This window comes from Pipra filicauda, unplaced genomic scaffold (genome assembly GCF_003945595.2).
Source record: "Pipra filicauda isolate LSUMZ 115617 unplaced genomic scaffold, ASM394559v2 scaffold36_size6622888_pilon, whole genome shotgun sequence".
NCBI lineage: Eukaryota > Metazoa > Chordata > Aves > Passeriformes > Pipridae > Pipra > Pipra filicauda.
In genome coordinates, this window is record NW_024104498.1 from 3,437,758 (window position 1) to 3,459,609 (window position 21,852).

General features: G+C 40.8%; 1 protein-coding gene and 1 long non-coding RNA gene across 8 annotated transcripts in view; one reads left to right on the plus strand and one right to left on the minus strand.

The window, feature by feature from the left end:
* ST3GAL3 (ST3 beta-galactoside alpha-2,3-sialyltransferase 3) overlaps positions 1 to 21,852 on the plus strand; it is a 177,597-nt gene that overhangs the window by 11,538 nt on the left and 144,207 nt on the right. The window lies entirely within an intron of this gene.
* Positions 13,068 to 13,860, minus strand: LOC120323905. Its single transcript, XR_005564828.1, has 2 exons — positions 13,770 to 13,860; positions 13,068 to 13,376 (listed from the first exon to the last, which is right to left on the minus strand). It is a non-coding gene; the product is annotated as an uncharacterized LOC120323905 (long non-coding RNA).

Sequence of the window (21,852 nt, forward strand, 5' to 3'; positions counted from 1 at the left end):
ACATCTGCTAAGCTGTCTTGTGTGTTAGTGTTGTACTTTCTGCATCAAAACTGAGAACAAATGTTCAGAAGGTTCTCATAACATGGATCTAGCTACAGTTTTAAGGAATTGCTAGTTTTCAGATGCTTTAGGGATTTGAGGATCACTATGATACTTTTTTGAAACGCTGAAAATAGCAAGTAATGTTATTGAGGCAGCAGTGAGTATTAGAAACAAAGATGTAAAAATAGAAGTTGAGAGTTGTCTGGTAAAGTAGCTTAACTTTTCTAAGATTTCTCTTATTGGCCTGAAGTATTCCGCTTGTGTTCAGCTTGCAACTTAAAGCTTTAGTGTCCTAGCTATGGTGGATGATTCTCTTATCTGTGCAGAACACAGAAAAATGGATTTGGTGCCCAGAAATTGCTACTGCTGTTGGAGTTACTTGGTGCTCCCTATTAGTCTGCCAGAATAAGCAGCGTGGCTAAACTTCAACTCCTGCAACTCAGGACACTCAGTTGTGGTGGTGTCTTTCACAGCTGTAATTGTGCCAGCTGCTTTTTGCTTGGCTGGGAGCAGATGTGTGCGTTCCTGGCTCACCTGAGGCAGCTGGCTGTGGGCTACCAGGACAGAAGAGACAGTCAGCTCGGTGAATGTGAATCAGAACGTGCAAGAGTTAAAAAGAAAATTAAAAATATTCACGTGCTGTCTTTTAGTAGGCAGCACGTCACAGGGCAGACAAGAGGAGTAGAGGAATGAAAGTGTTTCTTTTTTTTGTGGTCTGTTACCGCCTATTTAGTGAAATACCCAACGTTACTTTATGACCCTGCTGTCTCTCCAGGAATTTCTAGTGCTGCTGTAATGTTAATAGTGCAGGACAAAACTCTGCAGGGGCAACGGGAAATGATGCATGACAAAACTGTTGAGAGAAGGAGAAAGCATAATGTTGCCTCGTCCTTGGGATTTCTTCAGAGGAGGAGAACTCCCTGAACGCTTTTCCGGCTTTAGGAACCTGTAAGGAGCAGATTTAGTGAAGGGCATTAAGGGCATAGCACCCTAAGCATGTTGTGGATCAAGGGGTGGCTGTAGTGCTGTACTTGTGCTCATCTTTGTTCTGTCTTCATTTTAGCTTTTTCAGCCCTGGGTTACTGTTTTAGTTCTGAACAAATGATGACTTTTTAGCAAGATAGAAAAGCAAGGTGAAAGAAGACTTCTCCATCTCCCTACACACAGCTGGGTCTTAGCTTTGTATCCTGAAACAGTAAGTTGCTCTTGCTTCTCTTGACAGCAACAGTCTTGCTGCTGTTTCAGCCTTTCTGTTTCCCTTCTCTCCATTTGTGTGACTAGTTGATGGGCACATTGAGGAACTTGGCCAGTTTAAAACAGAGTATGATTTTCATTTGTTTCACTGATTTGACCTTAACCTGACTTAGTGTCTCACTTTGCTTCACTTGCTCAACTCTTGTACATTTTCTCCCTGGTCCCCCAGCAATTTTTTGGGAAGGGTTCCTGTGACTTTGAATAGGCAGATTGGGATACTGTTCATAAGGAACAGCACTCAGTGTCTTACATACAGCCAAAGCTGTGTCCTCTAATACATTTTCAGAGGTCAAAGTCAGCAGCTTTCTATATTCTGGAAAGGTACATTGCAGTGAAAGCACTTTACCTCTCGTAGCAATTGCTCTGCAGCTGAGTGCTTTCAGAGGTGAAAGGACTTATTCATCTCAGCTGACTGTGAACCCCTCAGCAATGTGTTCAGCTGGAAACAATACCTCCTTGTGAGGGCTGTCTCATCCCTGTTTGTGAGTGGTTCTTTGGCTCTCCTCCTTCTCCTCGCCGTGTATCCCCTCGGGTGCAGAGTCTGGCCATAGCAGCAGTGGCTGTAGGGATTAAGGTATTACCAGCCTTCACGGAGGCTCCATCCCATCACTCATTTTATAGAATAGATCACATGGGCTTTCTCCCTTGGCTTTAATGCAGTCAGGCTGGCTTTGGGCACCTTCCATGCCCATTTCAATTCTGCTTCCCATCAGTTCTGCTGACATTGTTGGGACGAAGGAGGTAATTTGTGATTTGTCTCGAGTTGAACATCTGCTTTTGCTGTGACCTTAGTACTGATTCTGACCATGTCTGTCACGCTTAGGGATGTTTTGCAGAGGAGATTTTTCCTACATTGTTGCCTTCTGCCAACCTTGTCACTGTAACATCTCATTTTTTCTCATTGCAGTCTGGGTGTACATCACTGTGTCAAGCTGAGGCAATAAAACAGCCAAACCTGGGCATGACTTGCAAGGACAAATACACTTGGGTCATGAGGTGTAGCTCTCTATGAATTATGTATTTCTTCTGCACTTCAGAAGGAATGTAATTGTGCATCCAGGCATCAAGCAAAAAGTAATTTGTACTGTGCATGAATATCCTGAATAGGTGTTTGAACCTGAGGTAGCTGATTTCAAGTGGTTGCTCCTTTGTGGCTCTAGATGATTATATTGCTCTTGTATGCATTGCTTTCCTGAGGAAGTAATAATGTGTGAGGATAGTGCCAAAATTCTAGTCAGGTATGGAAACTACAGGATGTTTCTTAGCCAGTTTCGTGGTATTTGAATAACAAAATGCATAGACAGTCCAAGATATGTATATTTCTTAAGGTCAGAATTTAGCATTTCTTGCTCAACTGCCAAAAAAACCCAATCAGAATGTGTTAAAATTAGCTATTTCCATTTTTAAGCTCTTATAAACATTTTTATCTTTAATTTTATTATTTTTTTTTATATAATGCTAGGATCCCTCCTACTTTAACTCAGTCCCTGTTACAGCATATCAGTTTTTCACAGTTGTTATCCTGTGGATTTCAGTGTTTGGGCACAGATTAAACATGTGAGTCATCCAAACTGCAGCAGTGCAGGAAGTGTGCCCTTTAATCGCTCACAGAACAAAAGGAGTTAATAATCACAGAAAAGTTTAACTGACATCTTGTCTAAGTACAATGAGTGTGCATGTTCTGAGGAGTATCTTTTTTTGCAAAGCACTACGCATTGAAAACAAGATGGCACAGAAATCAATAAAAGCTGAATTTTCACAACAGGTAAGTAAGTAGCTGATGGCTTCCTACATATGAAGGTTTGCTCTAAATGCTGACAAAGTTAATAATTTACAAGTGCAATTGCATCTTTTTGTCTTTGTCACAAATGAATCAATCTCAGAATTGCTTTAAAATACTATATAAATATTGCTTCTCAGCTGTGATGATGCCTAGAGACACAGATCAAAAAAATGCACTGAGAAACGTTTTTTAGGATGCAGAATGATAAATAGACTTGACTCAGGAAGGTAGAGGAAGCTGAGGCACAGGAAAGTCAAATTTTTCTGTGTCATGCAGCAGCTCAAGGGCAGAGCTATGAATAGAATAAAGGTCTCAAGGCTTTTCATCTCGTGTCCAGTTGGCCAAATGAGACTGTCTGTCCTGTAATTACACATTCTGTGTCTGTGTAGTTCAGGAGAGGAGCGATACGCTGAAGTTGCTTTCTCGGGGAAGAGGTTGTTTTCTGGTACTTGTAAAAACACAGCAGTATTTCAAAGTGCTGTATTGATAATAAAAGACATGGTCTGCCCGGGCAGTGCTGGTGGGGTGATGTAGGTACTGTAATTGGGGTATGATGTGACTAGTGTAAGCTGCTGCCAGAAGCTGCCTCAGATGCATCTGTGCAAGTGCCTTAAGAACTAAGTGTACAACCTGAACTGTTGGGAATGCTGCTTTGGGGCTTTTTAACCTTCAGATTCACCACATAAAAGGCTCTGTACTTCATGCTTTCTAGGTGCATCAATACCACAGCTGCCTCTTTCTTTTTTAAAGGGAATATTTTTTTTTTTTATAATGGAACAGTTTAACTTTGCTCTCCATACACAAGAACTCTTTTCTTCTGTTTTAACTGTAGTCTGTGCCCGAACATACATCTTCTTCAAACTTCTAGAATTTCTGCTCAAACGATGAAAGACTGAGCTTTCAGAAAGAGGGAAATAACAAAACCGTTCAGGCGGTTTTAACCGTAGGAATCACTAATGCTCTGGGTATAATTAGAAATCTAATTACTGTGAATTTAGTTGCAAAGACTTTTCAGCCTTTTGAGATTTGCCTCACACAATTCTATCATGTTCCAAGTGGAGCATAGGCGGTTCTCTGTTAAACTGCTAGGAAATTAGTAATGCTGCTTCTTTCTGTTAGCACTGCTGCCATAATCTCTGTTAGAAGTGCCTTATCTGAGCATTGGAAAGGCTTTTATTATTTTTCATTATGACTCATTATAACATTATTTTCTGTATCTTTCAGTTCAGAGCTTTTGTGTTTGGGTCAGGTGCTTCATTAGAAGCAGAAACCTGAGTTAGTAACAATGTAAAGACTGCAAATTGAATAATAGTGAAAAAATGTGTTAATTCTGATTGAATTTACTGATTTTTGCTTCATATTTAAGGATGCTTCAAATGTAGTTTAGATATTTCTAAAGTTTTGAAAGGTAAGTTTTACACATTGGTTTAGATTAAATACGAGGAGGAAATTCTTCACTGTGAGGGTGGTGAGACACTGGAACAGATTGCCCAGAGAACTTGTGGATCCCCCACCCCTGGAAGTATTTAAGGCCAGGCTGGATGGGGCACTGAGCAACCTGGTCTAGCGGAAGGTGTCCCCTGCCCATTGTGGAGGAATTGTTACTAGATAATCTTTTAAGGTTCTTTCCAACCCAAACCATTCTATGATTGAAAAATAGGCCTTATTCATGTTAGAAAAATATGATAGCTTCAGTTCTGTATAAAATATTACTTCTGCTTGCTGTGTATTTTGTTTCCCACTAAGTTAGTTTGATAATTACAGCAAGGTGTATTATAAAAAGAGTTTATGCTTCTATGAATAGAGACCGTGCCATTATATGAAGGGGCTGCCTTTAGACTGGTGGGTTTTGACCTTTAAATGTCTTTAAGTTTCTTGATGTAGTTACTAAAACTTTTTTTTTTTTTTTAAGAATAATTAAAAATAGCTCATAAACAAGGGCGATGTACTCTCCTATGCAAATTACACTTCCTGTGTTAAGGGGTGGATGGATGAAGGACTAGAGAAATCTGTTGTTGTGTGGTAGATTTGCCACTTTTCTGATAGAGCCTTGATGCAGATGCAGAATTCCATCTTTGATTAACTGTAAGTATGACTTCAGGAAATGACAGTGTAGAAGTGAGAAGAACCATTGGGGTAAGAACTGAAAACTCAGTATTGGGAAGTTCACTCATTTCTAGCAAACTTTATAATTGTAGCATTAAAAAGAGCTAGGATAAGAATTTTTTACTGCAGACTTTAATGTAATTTCAAGAAGTTAGGGCTACTTTGATTTTAATATGTAACAGTGTGGGCAAAAGGTTTTTTTTAAAAAAACCTCTTTTCTATTGTGTGTGAAATTGGTAGTTTTGACATAATTCTACACTAATGCTCAGCAGCAGTGTTTGTTTGTGCCTTATGCAGGAATGGAATTACCCTGTAAGTAGCTTTACTTGTCCTTGTCCTTGTTCAGTGTTAACTAATCTTGTGATGGTTCCTTTCTTCGAGAACCTCTTTATAAGTCTGAGCTGTATGATAAATTTTGAATTTTTCCATTGTTTGTCTGGAAGAGGCAGACAGCAGCCTGTAAGACAGTTTACTCTGCAGCTGGCTGTCCTGCACATGTGGTGGACCAGCAGGATTTGAAGGGTGTGAAAATGTTCAGTACACGTGTGACATTTACTGTCAGTTTTCTCTCCCTGAGAACTCCATCCAATGCACCTGTAGTTGTCTGCTATGGTATCTCCATTCTTTCTTTGTGAGCATATTTTTCTCCTGTTATACTTGTCTGTTTCTGTAAAGAGTGATTTTCTTTTTTAAGGGCACGTCGTGCCTCATTCTTGAAGTGAGAGTTGTGTGGCATACCGTGATTTTTCCTTCTGCATAATTTTTTGCCTGGTTCTGTGCTCTTAAATTTTTTTTTTTCCCCCCCAGTTAAAAGCTTTAATCTTTGTGAAGACTAAAGAACACGATAGGCTAGGCAAGGTGAAGTGAATCCTGGAATTGCCTTGCCGGAAAAGTTTCCGCTGAGCCTGTGGCTGAGCTGATGCAGCGTGAAAATACAGAGGGGCCTTTCCTTCCCTGTCCCTCCAGCTCTTTAGGAAATGTTATTTTCAAGCCACCCCAGGCAGGCTGACGTGCTCCAGGCGGTGTTTTTGCGGGAATATCCCGGGATCCCCGCGGAGCTCTGGGACACCGCGCGGGGGCAGCAGAGCCCGCGGCGGGTGGGGGTTTAAAAAAAAAAAACAAAACCACCAAACCATCAAACCCACCAAAAAAACCGCCCAAACCACCACTAACGAACCCCCGGACCAAAAAACCCGCAGCGTGCTTGTTTCCTTCGTGGTTCCGGAGCGGCAGCCGCCGTTCCCTGGGTGAATGTTGGTAAATGTTACATTAAAAAAAAAAAAAAACACACAACGTTTTTTTGAGTCATTTGGTTTTAGAGGGACTTATTTTGGAGAAACCTTGCTATTTATATCCAGTTCACTGCTATTGCCAGTAGGTATTTTCATTATCTGACCAAGTCCCATCCTGTGACAGGTTTCTGGTTTTGCCTCCTGACACTCCAATTCACAAGGTCTTTAATGTCTCACCCTAATAGCTGGATTTTATTTTTTTTTGTTCTTTTACATTCAGTTGAAATTCTACACATGCCCAAAGAATCCAGGGAGATTGAAGACATTACACAGCCATGTAAGATTTTGAGTACCATGTTATTGTAGAGGGAAGAAAATCTAGATAATTCTAAAATTTATAGGAAACCAGGCTTTGTTACTTCATTTATTTACAGAACAGCTTGCTTTATTTAAAAGACTTCTGCTGAGGAGAAAGAAGACAAGTTTTAGCTATTTAATCTTGTCTCATGGGTTTGTGCTGTGGAGAAAATCTGGTTGCTTTTAATCCTGAGATCATTTTTTGCAGGGGTTGAAGCAGAGAAGGAGAATAAAGAATAAAGATACATTTGGTAATTTGAATTGCTTTTCTTCAGGTAGAATGTCTGTGGGAACTGAAGACCAAAAAATGCTGGAGTCCTCTGCCAAGGGATGATGACATGTTTATAATTTTGTAGAAATTACAATGAGACTCTTAAGAATTTATCTGGGTTCAGAAAATAATTTAGTATCTGTATAGGGGTTGGAAAGACTTCAGAGAGTGTGACTAACCAAGATTTTAGAAAGCCAGATTAGGAAGGATAATGAATAGTACTTCAAGGTATTAAATTTCTTTATGTGAATTTACTAGGAAAAAAATATATTCCGATGGAAGCTGTGCTTTTCCAAATGTTTCCTATGTTGTAAGCACCTGGAAGATCAAGTGCACATATTACATTATTTCTTTGAAAGCAACTAATATTTGTACTTCTTAGGTTTGCATGAGGTAACTGTTGATATAAGATCAGCTTGAAGATGAAAGATTTATTCTAGCAAAGCGGGGCGAGATTTGGAATTAGGCTTGGGAAATAAATATTCAGAATTAGCCTGTGGTTGATGCTGGTTTCTTTTCTGCTACTTTCTTATATCATTGTTTTGAAGCTCAGAAAACCTTAATAATGCTCCATCTTCTGGCTCCATTTGATCCTGAGACGTAAATTAAGGCTGGTTTGGAGTGTGACCAGTCAATCCCTTCCTGATTCATTTTTGTAGCAAATTAAGAAGGCAGTGGATTTTTCTCTGGAGCAGAATCTCCGTCTCTGTCTTTATTCTGTTGTTTAAAGCAGAGTCCTTTGTGCCTCTCTCACCTGAATTTTTATTTGTATATTTCTCTCTGATTCCATTTAGCCATTATCATTGCAGCTTAGTAGTAAACAGAGCTCTTTTACTAAATATAACTGTGGTACACTCACAGTTGTGTGCATACATGTGTACACATGCAAAAAGTGGAAAAAAACCCATTTTCATCTTGTGTTATGTGTCCAGATATGCTAAGCTGGAAGAAAATAAACCTACATGGATTTGTTTTAATGTCCAATCCTTTCAGGTTTAAAATATTTTGAAAAATCTTAATTATTTTTAAGAACAGAGAAAGGCTTTGCGAAATTATAGCATAATACTAGTTGAAAGGAATGTAAGGAACTCTCTCTCCTGGTCAGTGCAGCATCAGTTATTTTGTTGAGACCTTTTGTTAAGGCCTTTATCCAGTCAGGTTTTGAAAACTTCCAAGAATGGAGTTTTTTGGAACACAACCTTTCTGTACAGTGTTTTCCAAAGTTTCACTATCTTTATGGTAAACCGACTTTTATTTACATCCAACAGTTGAAATCTCTCAGTTCAGCTTCTGCCCACTGCCTCTCATCATCTCAAAACCAGGGGTTTCTGTTTTCCCCTGCAGCTGCTGCGGGGCTGCCCTTCCGTGTCCCCGAAGCGCTGACTTCTGCAGGCTAAACAAGCTCCTTCCCTCAGTCCCTCCTCGTAGGCCTTGTGCTGGTGCCCTGGGGTTGGATCATCTGCACAATCCCTTGTTTGTCTGGAGCCCTCCCCTAGAGACCGAGCATGATGCAGTAGAACAGAGGGCTCATTGTCATCCGGAGAGCTTTGTGGTTTTTAATTTGGGTATCCCCGTGCCCCCTGGCCTAAACTTTTTTTACTGTTTTATGTCAGTGAAATTATTCCATGTACTTTTGGGTATTGCACCTTCTGGTTCTAAGACCTCTTTATTGTGCCTGTGCTGCACTGGAGGTGCATGTAGTGGAGTTTGTTGAAGAAATACCAGACCAATGAAGGGGCACTTAACATGGAATGTATGATATTGAATATGTTGAATATACAATAACAATGCAGATATTGATGTTGCTTCCACAGAGGCCTTTTGCTTCTCAGGAGGATCAGTCCAACAGCAGTCACTGTTAAGGGAGTGTAGAACAGAGTGATGAGTAGAAAAACAGACTTCAGGCACCAGGGGCCCTCTCTAGGCATCCTGTTTGATGGTGCTCTAGTGGAGAAGTTTTTTCTAACGTGTCCAGTCTGAACATCCTAGTGTGTAACTTGCAGCCACTGTCACTTCCTTCCCCTGAAGGACTTGCAGGATGGTGTGGACATTGAGTACATGTTTCATATGACTACTTTTTTTTTTTCTTAAATGCAGTTATAGGTATAAAGTGAAGACCTGAAGACAGTGTGAGAAGTGGGGTATTCCAGGATAATCAGAGCGCCCTCTCTTGGAATTTCAGAACTCAGCAGTTGAGAAGGTCAATGAGGAAAGGCAGTGGCTGTTTGTGCAATACTACTAATTTAGGCTCTGAGTGCTTGACACACAGCTGTTTGGTAAGCTCAGAATTAGAACTATTTGGAAGAGGGTGGCTGTTAGAGACTGCTGTGTAATCAGAAGTGGAGGACTGGTGTGAAGATGATGGTTGCAGGAGAGGCCATGCATGTTGTAATTGGTTCCCTCTGCAGAAGGCAGTGCTGCTGAAAAGAGCTGGACTGGGTGGGAACACTGCTGTGTTTTAACTGCTTCTGCTGCTGCCAGCTGTAATTGTTAGGCATGTCTGGCTTGTAACTAAAAATGTGGAGATATTTGGAATGTTGAACCCAGATTTGATCGTTATGGAAGTGACTATAGATTTGGGTTTGCAGCCAGTTTCAGGGGAAGTCTGCAGTGTGTTGCATCCAAAAGGAATAATGCCCTTAAAGTCCTCCTTGTGTACTTGTGTTTGGTTTTTCTAATCTTTTGAGCATTTGTATTGCATATTCTGTCATATTTCAACTTTCTGGACCTTTTTTTTCAATTCCATCTAGTTCTGCAGTTTCTGGTGTAGCACAGATGTTGTTTTCCAAACTATTTTTGAGGTAGTTTATTTTTTCAGTCAGTCATCCACACAAAGCTGTTTAAGTCTCTCCCATGAATTACTTCATTGAGACAAAAATCTCTGTGGTATAGAAACATTTGAGCTATTTTATTAGTTGTGCAAGAAGATGTGTGCTGGTGGCAACCACAGTGTAGTATATTGCTAATTTATATCCCTTTTGAATCCTGGTAACCATAGCACACAGTTATCTGTTTTTCTGCCTGCAGTGACTATACCAACAGTAGCGGTTGTCTCTTCTTCACAGCAGCTCCACTTGTCCTTGAAAGGTGAGATTTCCAAAGCATGCAAGCTAATATTCAGTAACAAACACCATGATTTCTTTTCTTTCAGTAGGAGTTGAGAAGTGAATATATTCTTCTTCCCAGGTATTTTATCTTAAAATCGGTTTTATCAGTTCCTCCTAGCCCGTGTCTTGTACACTTCATAAAACATTTTAATTAAAAAGCATTATTTGTGGTATTTCCTTTGTCCCTGTCCAGTGGGAGTTATTGGGATGAATGTTTCCAGAAGGCTTCATTTTGCACTGATTGCTGGGTGGTTCCCTTCCTACATCCTGTAGAGTGTGAAGCCTCGTCTCCGGAATGTCTGTCTGGTCCAATAAAATGTTTGGGGAATGTGTTTCTGTGCAGTCACGTGGGGTATAAATCCCCTGTAATTGCATGTTGGATGCTGTGCTCTGGCAGGATTATAAACACGTGCAGGCGTTTGCATACTGGAAGTTTCATCTTGAAGACAGGAGCAAATCCATGTCAAGAATTTTTAATTTCTCTTCTCCTCCATGTTGTTTCTACATCAAGGCAGATGCTTTTGGCTTCTCTTAAAGGACAGGCTTGAACATGTCTCAAATTTCTAGATGGATGCTGGGCAGCTGTACTGAGAAAGAAGTTAGGTTGCTGTGATTGCAACATCTTAGGCCTTAGGCTGTACTGAAAAATAATGTCTCTTCTGCCATAAAGTAGAACCCTCCTTTTTGCTGTCCTGATGTTAAAAATTGTTGAAACTTAATTTTATTTTTTTTAAAGCACTGGCAGCAGAAAGATGTGAGAGTAGCGGTGCTGAACAGTCAGTCAGTAGCTAAGAAAGAGGTGATGTTAAGTTCCAAAATACCTATTTAAGTTTTGAAAGAATAATTAGTATTTATTTTTAACTGCTGTAACTTATTTTCATATTTATGTTGTGTACCTCAGTGCCATTATCTTGCATTTTTGTACTCTGGGCACTTTGTCTTTTAGTCCAGCTACCTCACTGGCATTAAGAAACCAATGGGGCATGAGCTGGAAGTACAAGGCAGTTTCCTTTGCTTTTGTATACAGTTTAGGTACTTTGTAAGATACTTAAGTAAATATTTAATTTGTAAACTGATTGTCCTGTTTTTTTAAGTGTAGATGAATGTACAGATTTCTAGTACTGTTTATTTTCTTGATTTTTCTGATCTTAAATATTACTGCTTGTTTTACAAGTTACATTTTTTAACAATGGCTATTCAAAATCTTTTCCTTCATAGGAAATTGTAGCAAATAGTCCTGGAAAGAACTGCAGGAGATCTTTCTCTGGGCCTTAAGAAACCGTATTTTTAACATCATTTTATGCCAGCATATGTCAGAAGTACTCTATACAATCTAAACATGGAAACTTGGCCAATCTATCCTAGTGCTTAATTATTCTTCCCTGTAGACAGATTTTTCCTGATGTCTACTGTAAATCACTTTGACCACAATGAAGTCCATTGCAAGCTTTTCTGGTCCTCACCTTCTCTTATTTTAATTTTTTTTTTCTCCCCTGAACATGTGTTATGGATTTTAGGTTAGTGGATAAGCTTCTTTCAGTCTCATTTTCCTCTGATTTGGGATTTTTAATCTTTGTAGTGGAGGATTTTTTTAGCATATGATCATTGCTGCTTCTGAAGATGCTATAACTTGTGCATATGTTTCTTGGACTGTGGTACTCCAGAATGGATTTCTTTGGAGGCTCTGTCTGTATGAGGGGAGTAGAAAAATGTGATTTGCAGTTGTGCTCTAGTTCATGCTTTTCAGTGCAAAGGTGTTTCAGTGTTGTGGTTTCAGTTCAGATCAGCTTGCTGTTCACTGTAACTCGTTAACACCGTTATGTGCCCTTGGAAGTTCTGTGTTCCCTTGCCAAGATTCAAATATCTGTGTATTTGCCATACACTTGGAAGTCTTGTTGCTGTCGCTGTGAAATCTATAAAAATGTGGTTCTGTGTCAGTTCTGATGGAGACGTGAAACCATCTTGTGTGACTTTTCCTCCTTGCTACTTGTTCACATAGGCATCCTGCAGTGAGGATGCCTCTGCTTCAAACTGCACTCAGAGGCATTTTTCGCCCTGTAGTGCTCACATAGTCTCTGCTTATCCTCCCTTGCCTTGCACATGAGGTGAGAAGAAGAGTAGTGCACCCAGCTTCTGAATTTCTCTGCTGCAAAGGTGATCAGCTAAACACTGTGAGGGTGGTGTCACTTCAAGTTTTAGGGCTGGTGCTGAAGCTTCACAGTGACCCTCTGTGAATGGGTCTGGAATCTTCATCTCCGGACAAGCCTAAGGGACTCTCTGCGTGACCTCCCTGTTTCTGCTGTTGCTGTGCTCAATCTGCAGTGTGATGGCCCTTCTTCCACCATGGGATGATGGGTTGTCAGAGGATATCAGATACCTTGGGCCATTTGCAGATGGGATGTATCCCTCAATTTGCTTTTTGAAGAACCTTCTGATAGAGTATTTGGATTTCTCTGATGTGTGGCTGTTGGACAGTACGCTACTTTTAAAATCTGAAACCCTGTTTTGGCTTTACAGAAATGAACCAGAAAATACTACTGTGGTGTTGACTGACTCTCATCTTCCTTAAAGGATAGTCTTTAAATTTTACCTTTTTTTTTTTTAAATTTTTAAATTATTTTTAAGGGTAAAACCATATGTCGTTTTCCAATCATGGAAGAAGGTCTTGGGACAATAAACAGATTGACATCACAGCCAACCCAAAACATGGCTCCATAATGGGAAGAAATCAACACACTTGGAACATCCTTACAGGAAGTGAATTAATGAATTAATTCATTAACACACTAGGTAGGTGGTTTTGATGAATTGAGTGTTCCCGGTGGCCAGGGCTGGATGTCACCTTGTGCAATGCTGCTTTGGAACAGCAGAGGGTACTGTTGGTGCAAGATAAAAGAAGTTTTTTCGCACAGAGCTTGGAAAAAAGCTTTTTTTTTGCTCCTGATATATTGTTCATTGGAACTGTTGACATGTTATTACATAGTCATCTTTGGATCACTGCCTCGTCCTCATAGCATCCATTTATGGATTTACTAAGTAGTTTTGTGGACAATTCCCCAGTTAAGTATGAATGTTTTCTCGTTATTTTTGCTGTCAGAAAAAGTGCTTCAAAGATGTGTCTTCTGATACGGCTTGTTTTTCCTTCAGTGTTGTGGAAGGACTGTTCCTTCTTTGTTCTAGATCGAGGAGTTGATTGTGCTGGAGCTTTCCAGAGAGTTTTTCTTCTGGAGATAAAGTATAAAAAAAGAACAGTGGAGGTTTGGGGACCAAGTTGCAGTTATTCCCTCTCTTGTGTTGGACAGCCTTAATCTCTCCTCCTGTGTTTTATTTACCACATTCTTGCGTAGTCTCTGGCTGCTGTTCACTAGAGTTGGGTTTTATTAGAATGTCAACAGGTGGGCTGTTATTTAAGACCCGCTTTTAAGGAATGTTACCACTTTGCCAGGGATCATTTCAGTTCTGTGGAAAGGACCTGAGCTTTCCAAATCTTAAGTTTCCTGGGGTATGGTTACGTGGTATATTGATTTTTGTGGCAAATCTGCTCTAAGTGACTACATGGTAACAGTTTTAAGGACTATTTTTGTGCTTCAACCAAACCCCTTGTTTTTACCACTTACCTTGATCCACCTGTTTCTGTTCACCTGGTGGTGTGGCAAACAATGCTAGCCTGCTCCAAACCAGCAGAAGACCAAAATGGAAAAGCTTTTTGCCAGTTTGACCGTTCAGCCAGAGGAGTTCTTGTGATGGCTCAAAGAAAGGGACACGGGGGAAGGGGCTGTTTGGGGCTGTGGTGGGAAGCTGTGCCTTCTGTGACATCACTATTTAAATTTTCACTGGCAGAATGCAGGGCATTAATAATCCACCTGCTTGAAATCTTCTTATGGGTGAAACTCGAGGGGGGAGTTTGTGGGTGCAGGACACATCAGTCATGTTGAGTACATTGAAACAACTGTAGAGAAACTGCCTGGATCCTGCAAGCTAACTCAGGTTAATTCCTGGCCAGAACACTCCAATTTGCACGTTGTTGTATTTAACTGGCTGCTTCTCTTGTGAAAGCCAGTAGTAAAGAACAGTTTATTACGGGTAATAGTCATGACCTCAGCAGGACCATTGAATTTTCACTCCTGGACTCAAATAGTAGCCATTAACAATATATTTCATTATCCTGGGAAGGAAAATCTTTGTAAGTGAACCTTAACCTTGTAGTTATTACATTTATCCTGTGCTCTACTCGGGATAAATTCAGTTTCTCACTTTGAAACACATTATTAAGACTTCTTGCCTGGCATGGCATTGCCAGCAGACTGGAAAGTTTGTCTTCTTTGCAGTTGACTCCTCTGCATTTAATTTGTTCTGAGTCAGTCTCAAGTGAGCGGCAGAACTTGCACTAAAACCCTGAAAGCAATGCTGATATAGAACAGGGGTGTTTCACAGTCACAAAATAGTTGAGACTCCAAGGCACCCTCATTGTGCTCTTGTGGTTCTTTCTTACGTTTGAACAGAATTTTTTGCTTTCCAGTTTGTTCCCGTTGCCTCTTGTCCTTTCACTGGGCACCTCACCTCTGAGTCCATCTCTGCCGCCTTTAATCCTTTCCATCAGGTTACATTACTAAGATCCTCCTGAGCCTTCCCTGTTCAAGGCCGAACAATCCCAGTTCTCTCAACCTTCCCTCACGGCAGATGCTCCAATCCTTTAATCATCTTAGCCTGTTGGACTCTCTCCAGTGTCTCCCTTGCAGTGTGGAGCCCAGCAGTGGCCCCAGCCCTCCAGCAGTGCCCCCCCAGTGCAGAGCCAAGGGAAGGGCCCCCCAGTCCCCCTCCTCATGTATCCCAGGGTGGTGTTGGCCACCTTTGCAACCAGGGCACATTGCTGGCTCAGTTCAGCTGCTCCACCCGGATTCCCAGGTCCTTCTCTGCAAAGCTGTTTTCCAGTAGGTTGGCACCCAGCCTGTAAGGCATAGTTATTCCTCCTCAACAGCAGAACTTTGCATTTTTCTTTGCTGATCTTTATGAGATCTGTCTGCCCATTTCTCCAGGCCTTTTCCATATTTTTTTTTCTCAGCAGGAGGCCCGTATTTTCCCTATCGTCCTTTTGTTGCTAAATTACCTGTAGAAGTGCTTCTTGTTCCTCTTCACATCCCTCTCCATTTTCAACTCCAGGCAGGATTTGACCTTCCCAAGCCTGTCTTTTCACACTGGGGCAGTGTCTCTACATTTGTCCTGGCTCACCTGACCCTACTCCCACCTCTTGTGTGCGTTCTTTTTATGTTTAAGTATTGTGCCTTTGTATGATTTTCTGCATGTTGGCTGTATGATTCTTGAGCTTGGAGGAGGTCATTCTTCAAAATCAGCAAACTCTCCTGAACCTGTCTTCTCCCAAGGCCCATATCCTGTGGGTTTCTGTGAAGCAGGTCCCTGAATTCTGCTCTCCTGAAGCCCAGACTTATGATCCTACAATTTGCCTTGTTTCCTTTGCCTTAGTTGTGACTTAAGGCTTAGTTCCCTGACTGCCCTGACTTGAGTGTCAGTAGCATTAATATGCCAGTCTGCATTTATTGTGAGTTGGCCAGGTTGCATGTTTTAAACTGAATTGGGGTGTTTGTATCGGATATTTATATCTTGAATGAGCCAGACAGACCAGCTCTGGGTAAGTGCTAAATGTTCCTGCAGAAGGCTATACTTTCTTTTGGCATGTTCTTAACTTATATTTACTGATATTTGTTCCTTTGTTCAGTTGGTCTCATGTACCAATGCTGGTACTGATGCCATTAGTCTCTCTGATTCCAATTGCTGGACAGAGATTTACTTTAGAAAAAACCTTCCATCTAGTTAGATGTCATTAAAGTTACTCCCTTGCTAGACCCTTTCCTATTCCCTTAATGGGGCTTATATTTGCACAGCCTGGCCATACCCTGGGTTGTTCTGAGATCATGGTGCATTTCTTCCTGGTAAAGCTGTCCTACCCTGTATGTATCCACAACAGAAAAACTGCACAACCAGCCTAGGAATTATGTAGGCTGTTCTGTTTGTTACAGCTCCAAAATCCATTCAGTATCCACGTGGCCATTTATAAGTTTCATGTACCAGAGGTATGGCCAAGGTACAGTGGGATTCTGGCAAGAGGTCCAGCTGCTTTTTCAGGAGTGGCTTTCTCATTGGAATTTATCCCATACCTTTCCTCAAGTTCTGCATCTTCTCCCCACACCCCATTATCTGTAGGCAGTGGCTGTACCTGATGATATTAAAGGAGAGTGGATACAGTGCTCTTGAATGCTGTGCTTCTGACAGATCCTAGTTAGCATCCAGTATTCCTGGTCATCACAGATGGTGAAATACTGGCAAAAATGCTTGCAAAGTGATTTTAGAAGGCTCTGCTTGCTGTCAGTCACTACTGCCAAATTAGCTTAATTAAAACCAGCTGTGGGAGAGTGCTCTGCTGCAACTGATAACTCTTATTTCCTTCTCTGGAGTGTCACTGGGCCCGGGGCTGGTGATAACGAGCTGCCTGGATGCAGTGAGGATCTTAAGGTGGTTGCAGTTCTCTTCCATATGTGCAATTTTGAAGTTGGCCCTAAATCCTGCTTTTGGCCTGCGTTTTTCCATATGGAGTCCTTGGCCTTGAGATGCTGGGCTTTGTGTATCACCTTGAATAAGCACCTAGATGGTTAGTGTTGCCATTACTTGATTTGGTTCGGGAGAGTTGACGGGAATGTTTGTTTTAGTGTGGTTTAGAGGGAATGTCAAGGTTATTCTGCCTGAGAAAGATGCTCTGTTCTTAAAGTTTAAAAACCTCACAAAACCAAAAGAAGCTCTTCCCCTACAGCCAAACCCTGACTTTAAAAACCAACAGCTTTAGGCCATTTGGAAACATAGAGTTTGCTTTCTCAGAGTGGTCAGCAGGCCTTTGTGTTTTGTGAACTGCTGTCTCAGGCTTCTGCAATATTCTTCTTTTGCAGAATGCCCTGTTCATTGCTGTCTCCCTTCACTTAATCCTCTCCTCTCTTTCCCTATCATCTGTTCAGCTGTGCAGGCAATTTCACAGTCAAACTTGGGGCCAAAAAGTTGCCAACATTGATGACTTGTCACAAACCAAGAAGAGACCATTTTCTATTTCTGAACTGATCTCAGACCTGCCAACATCAAGCTGTTGGGTTTTTTTGCCAGTCAAATCAAGTTGTGTTAGATGAGGCAGCTGTTTTAGAATAAGGTTAATAAAATGACTGTTGCCTTTTATAAGGAGTTTTGCTAGTGGAGTAGTCCAAAATTTGTGAAACTCTAAAATTTGTGAATCCCAGTGAGCCTGTGAAATCCTGGCTGGGAACACACTTCAGCAGGTGGCTGGAAATGCTAATAAGGAATGGAGTCTGTTGTGGAACGCTGTGGAAGTTTTGTCTTTCTGAGATTACAGTGGATTTTCTTTGTGGAATTGAATTAGAACGGGAGTTGCTCTTGGCATCTCTCAATTTCTGAAGTTTCAGCTTTTGGTGAAATAGAGTTGGCAGTTTCACAGGATCTTAATAAAAAAAAAAATTGTTTTGGTGATGCTGCCACTACTGGATGCTGGATTACTGTTTCTGAGCAAGCTGTTCCCCTGTCATGGTATTTTCATTGGAATAGTCAGTTGATGTGGGTTGTTTTTTTCTTTCTGTTTTTGGGGTGGTTTCTTTGTTCAGTTTTGTTTTCTAGAGGCATTTTTGTTTGCTTGTTGCAAACATGCAAGAGACTTTGTGGCTTTCCCAAACAGGGTCACCCAGTATGTTTGGATGCAGCGTAGTTTTCTGGTAATTTACTGCCTATTCCAGTTTTGCACACAAGCTTTGTGTCACTGCAAGCTTCAGGCTGATGGTCAAAGATCTTTTAAATACAATTTATCCTTGGACAGTAAATATTCTTGTAGCTGGAGGTGAGACTGGCACCTTTTTTTTGTCCTTTTGGTCCTTAGAGGAGTGGCAGCTTGGTTGTGCTTTTAGTTGCTGCTGACTTGGAAACTTCACTGTGAGTTATTTTTTTAAAGAAGGCTGGCTTGCTTTTGTACTTGTACTACTTTTTCAGTGAAGTGCTCAGCAGTTTAATTCCATCAATCCTAGACTGGAACCAATGCTACTTCTTATTTAACCTTCTGGATGCCTTGGAATTATTTTAATTTTTTTTTCTCACTGGCTTTTTTCTCTTCCAAGTGCTGATTTAAAGGGATTCATTGTATTTTTGTATGTGGTGTGATAGGAGGAACACTTTTCCTTTAGATTGTCTCCAGCTGTATTTGTCCAGGGGCTGGGTGGTGTGGTGATCAACTTCCACTCCTGCAGCTGCTATTTCAATAAGTTTTTCATTGTCCTACAATTTCTGCACATGGAAATGAGGCACTACTGACAGGATTTAGTCCATCTCTGGGTTATTTTTCTTATGTTTTTATGAAGCTTTTTTTAAAAATTCAAATCGAGCACTTCTGTAAAAGAAAATAATAGGAAATGAGCATCCCTATATGCATTGTTCAAAGTTACTGTGATTTTGGGGGAGGGGAGCTTTTTTTGATGCTTTTTCCTCTTGAGTATGGGAGCTTTCATAGTCAGGCAGATACTCTGGGAACATCTTTATTTCTGATTTGCTTGTGTTGATGTTTGGCTTAGGACGTGAAGGCTTTTGTGTAGACATAATACCCTTTGTGGGCCAGTTAGTGTGTCTGTAAGGTAAAGACAAGCTGAAGGCACAAAAGCTGCTCCTCAAACCATTCAACTGGGGAAGAACTTATGCTCAGTATCTCCCTATGTACATCCACTACCTGTGAAATCACGTACTCTTCAGATTTTGGAATCAGTTGTGGCGATGCTGTTAAAAACTATACAAATTCCCCCAAACTTCCCCCCTTGGCCCCAAACTGCAAAAAAACGTGAGTGAAAAATGGATCCAACAGACTTTCTGTGCAGTATCACCTTTCATGATAATAAATGATCTAGGTCGTTGTAATGCAGAAGAAATTCAGACATGGCCATTTTCTAGAGAAGATGCCTACGAGGCACTTGTATTCAGAAGATGTTTTATGCTCATACACTTTTCTTGTACCTTCCTTCTTCCTGTCATTTGCTTGTGCTCTGGGCAGAGATGAGAGAGATGACAAGTATCCCTGTAAAGCTGTGCATGTGACCTTGCTGGCAGTTATTCTGGCAGCTGGGACAGATGTTGTGTGCTTTAAGGCTTTGGGAGGCTTTTGACCATTGGCTTAATATCGTAAGTTGTAGATCATTTTCAAACAAACTCAAGAATGTGAGCTTCCTGATGGGAAGTATTTGTATTTCTGCTTTTGAGAAAGGAGGGGTTCCTGAGCGCTGGCTCGGAAAAGCCAACACACAGAAAAAGGTTTTTCCATGTGAGGGAGGAAAAAATAGTTGAGTGGTTCCAGTAGGCTTAAAACCCAGACAAGGCTATTAAAATAGTTGTTGTCCTGATTGTCATTAATTGCCTGCAGATATCTTTATTTATGTAAAACAAGGAATAATGTGCATCAGCCTTCCAGAGCTCTCTGATAGTTGTGTGTAAGTTTAAGACACAGCTCTTAGACTGTGTTTTGTTAAGGTAAAATCCCACGTCCATATTTAATAAAAATGCAACAAGAGTAAAGCAATTTATTTCTAATTATGAATGCTTTAGATTTTATAGTATCTAAGCGAACAATATATATTTTGTTTGCAATATGAAAATACAGAATTAATTTTCTTTGTGCTGTGTAATTCCCCAACTGCCAGTATCCATTTTCTTTCTTGCCACATGGATTGTTATCTTAGAAGAGAGAAATTCTACTGTTTTGTAATTTATTGTATGTTCCACTGTGGAATTTGGGACTAGACTGACTTCGTGCTACAATAATAGTTCAAACTAAAATATAGAGCTTGGCTTAGGAGATCACAACCTCCTTAAAATACTGGGATTACTGAAAGGATTTCTCTCCATCGGGGAAAGAACCTCTTGGATACCAGCTTTCTTGGTAGAGTTTGGCCTGGGTGTTTTTGTGACTTTATGGAGTTCTGTACCTTCTCCACAGTTGTGTTCCTCAAAGCCGTGTATATTTTGATTCAACACCTACAGCATCCTGATCTCCCCTTTTCCTTTGTATTTGGGAACTGTCCATCTCTCTTCTGGAAGGAGCAGTGGGAGAGGCTGATGCTGTTGGCCATCCCCTGGAACAGGGAGCTGTGATGGACACAGAGGAGCTGCACATGTTGGATGCTCAGCGTGTTGGTCACGTCACTGCGAAGTTATGTAGTAGATCCGAATAAATACTGATCTTATGAGTAAAACATACCAGCCCTTCTTGCTACCAAACAGTTATTTGGGCCCTGCTGAAGACAATAGCAATGTAATATCCTTCTGAAGCATTTGCCAGCTGGCGCAGGACACCACATCTTTTCATTCCATTCATTCATTGCAGAATAAATAAAATTGGCACGCTCAGACCGTTTTAAAAATACATCTGTTCAGAACGTGAGTGTTGTTCCTTCTGCAGTTCATTTGCCACTTCACTACAAATGCCCCGATGAAAAAGGAGCAGTGCACAAAACAGCAAGTGTAAAGGTTGGTTAGGTTCCATGAAATTCATAAATATTCGTTAAAGAAATATTACGACATCTTTCAAGTTCTGTATCACTAAAAGAGCTGTATTTTCAATTAAATTACAGGAAATTGAGAGGTGATAGAGAATTACTTTCTGTTTACAATGTAACAAGTAGATCTCCACGCCACATTAAATTCCCCAGACAAGTGATAATACTTTGCTATATCTATTCTTGGCTCTCAAGCCTTTTATCCAAGGGTATTTGGAAAAAAGTAGATTGTTTATTTTTATAGATGAGAAACAATTTAATCAAAGGACTTGTTCAGGGCTGCAGGGGTTATAGCAAAACTGCCCCTATTGGCTGTGGTTTGGTTTGCCCATGAGTTTGCAGGGACAAGCTCTGAACCAGCTGTGCCTGCCCTCCCCAGAGCAGAGGTTGTGCTGAGCCTCTGTGGGCTGTGTCAGGGTTCTTGGTGTGGAAGCTGGATGGCTCCAGGCTGAAGCACAAAAGGGACCTGATGTCTGGACAGAGTGGAGGGCCAAGGAGTTCAAGTTCAGACCTAATCTTGGCTATGAAGTCAGCTATCAATAAAACAGTTGTGTTGGGTCAGCCACGGAAACAGAGAGAGAACCTACTGGCCTTCTTTAGTACTGTGTGCTTTATAGTGGTATTTAAAGAGATACTGACTAGAGCAACAGTGCAGAAACTTTTCACTTTGTACAGTGCATAAGTGAATTAATATTTAGATAAGAATGAAATTTTTCCATTCTTAGGATATTTCACAGTGATGCATGTTCCCAAATGAGGGTGAATCTTCCCTCACAGGTACATTATCTGAAACAAGCACCAGCCTGTTCCCACACCTCTCTACTGAAACAAGTACAGCCGGGTGGCACACAGAACAGGAATTCAAATTTAGTGCAGCCTTGTTTTAAGACAATTTATTAAATCCAGAGTTTATTGGAAATGTTCTTTTCTTCACAATAAGATGTTTCCTGTTGCTGAAGATGTGTCTTGTTGTCGAGTGACTTTTTCCTTCCCATAAAGGGACTAAGTTTGAACTTTGAACTTGGGTCTCCTATCAGTTGCAGACAGCACTGGACTGAAACTCTGCATATGTCTTGCTTGCCAGAACTTGCAGTCCCTTTATTTG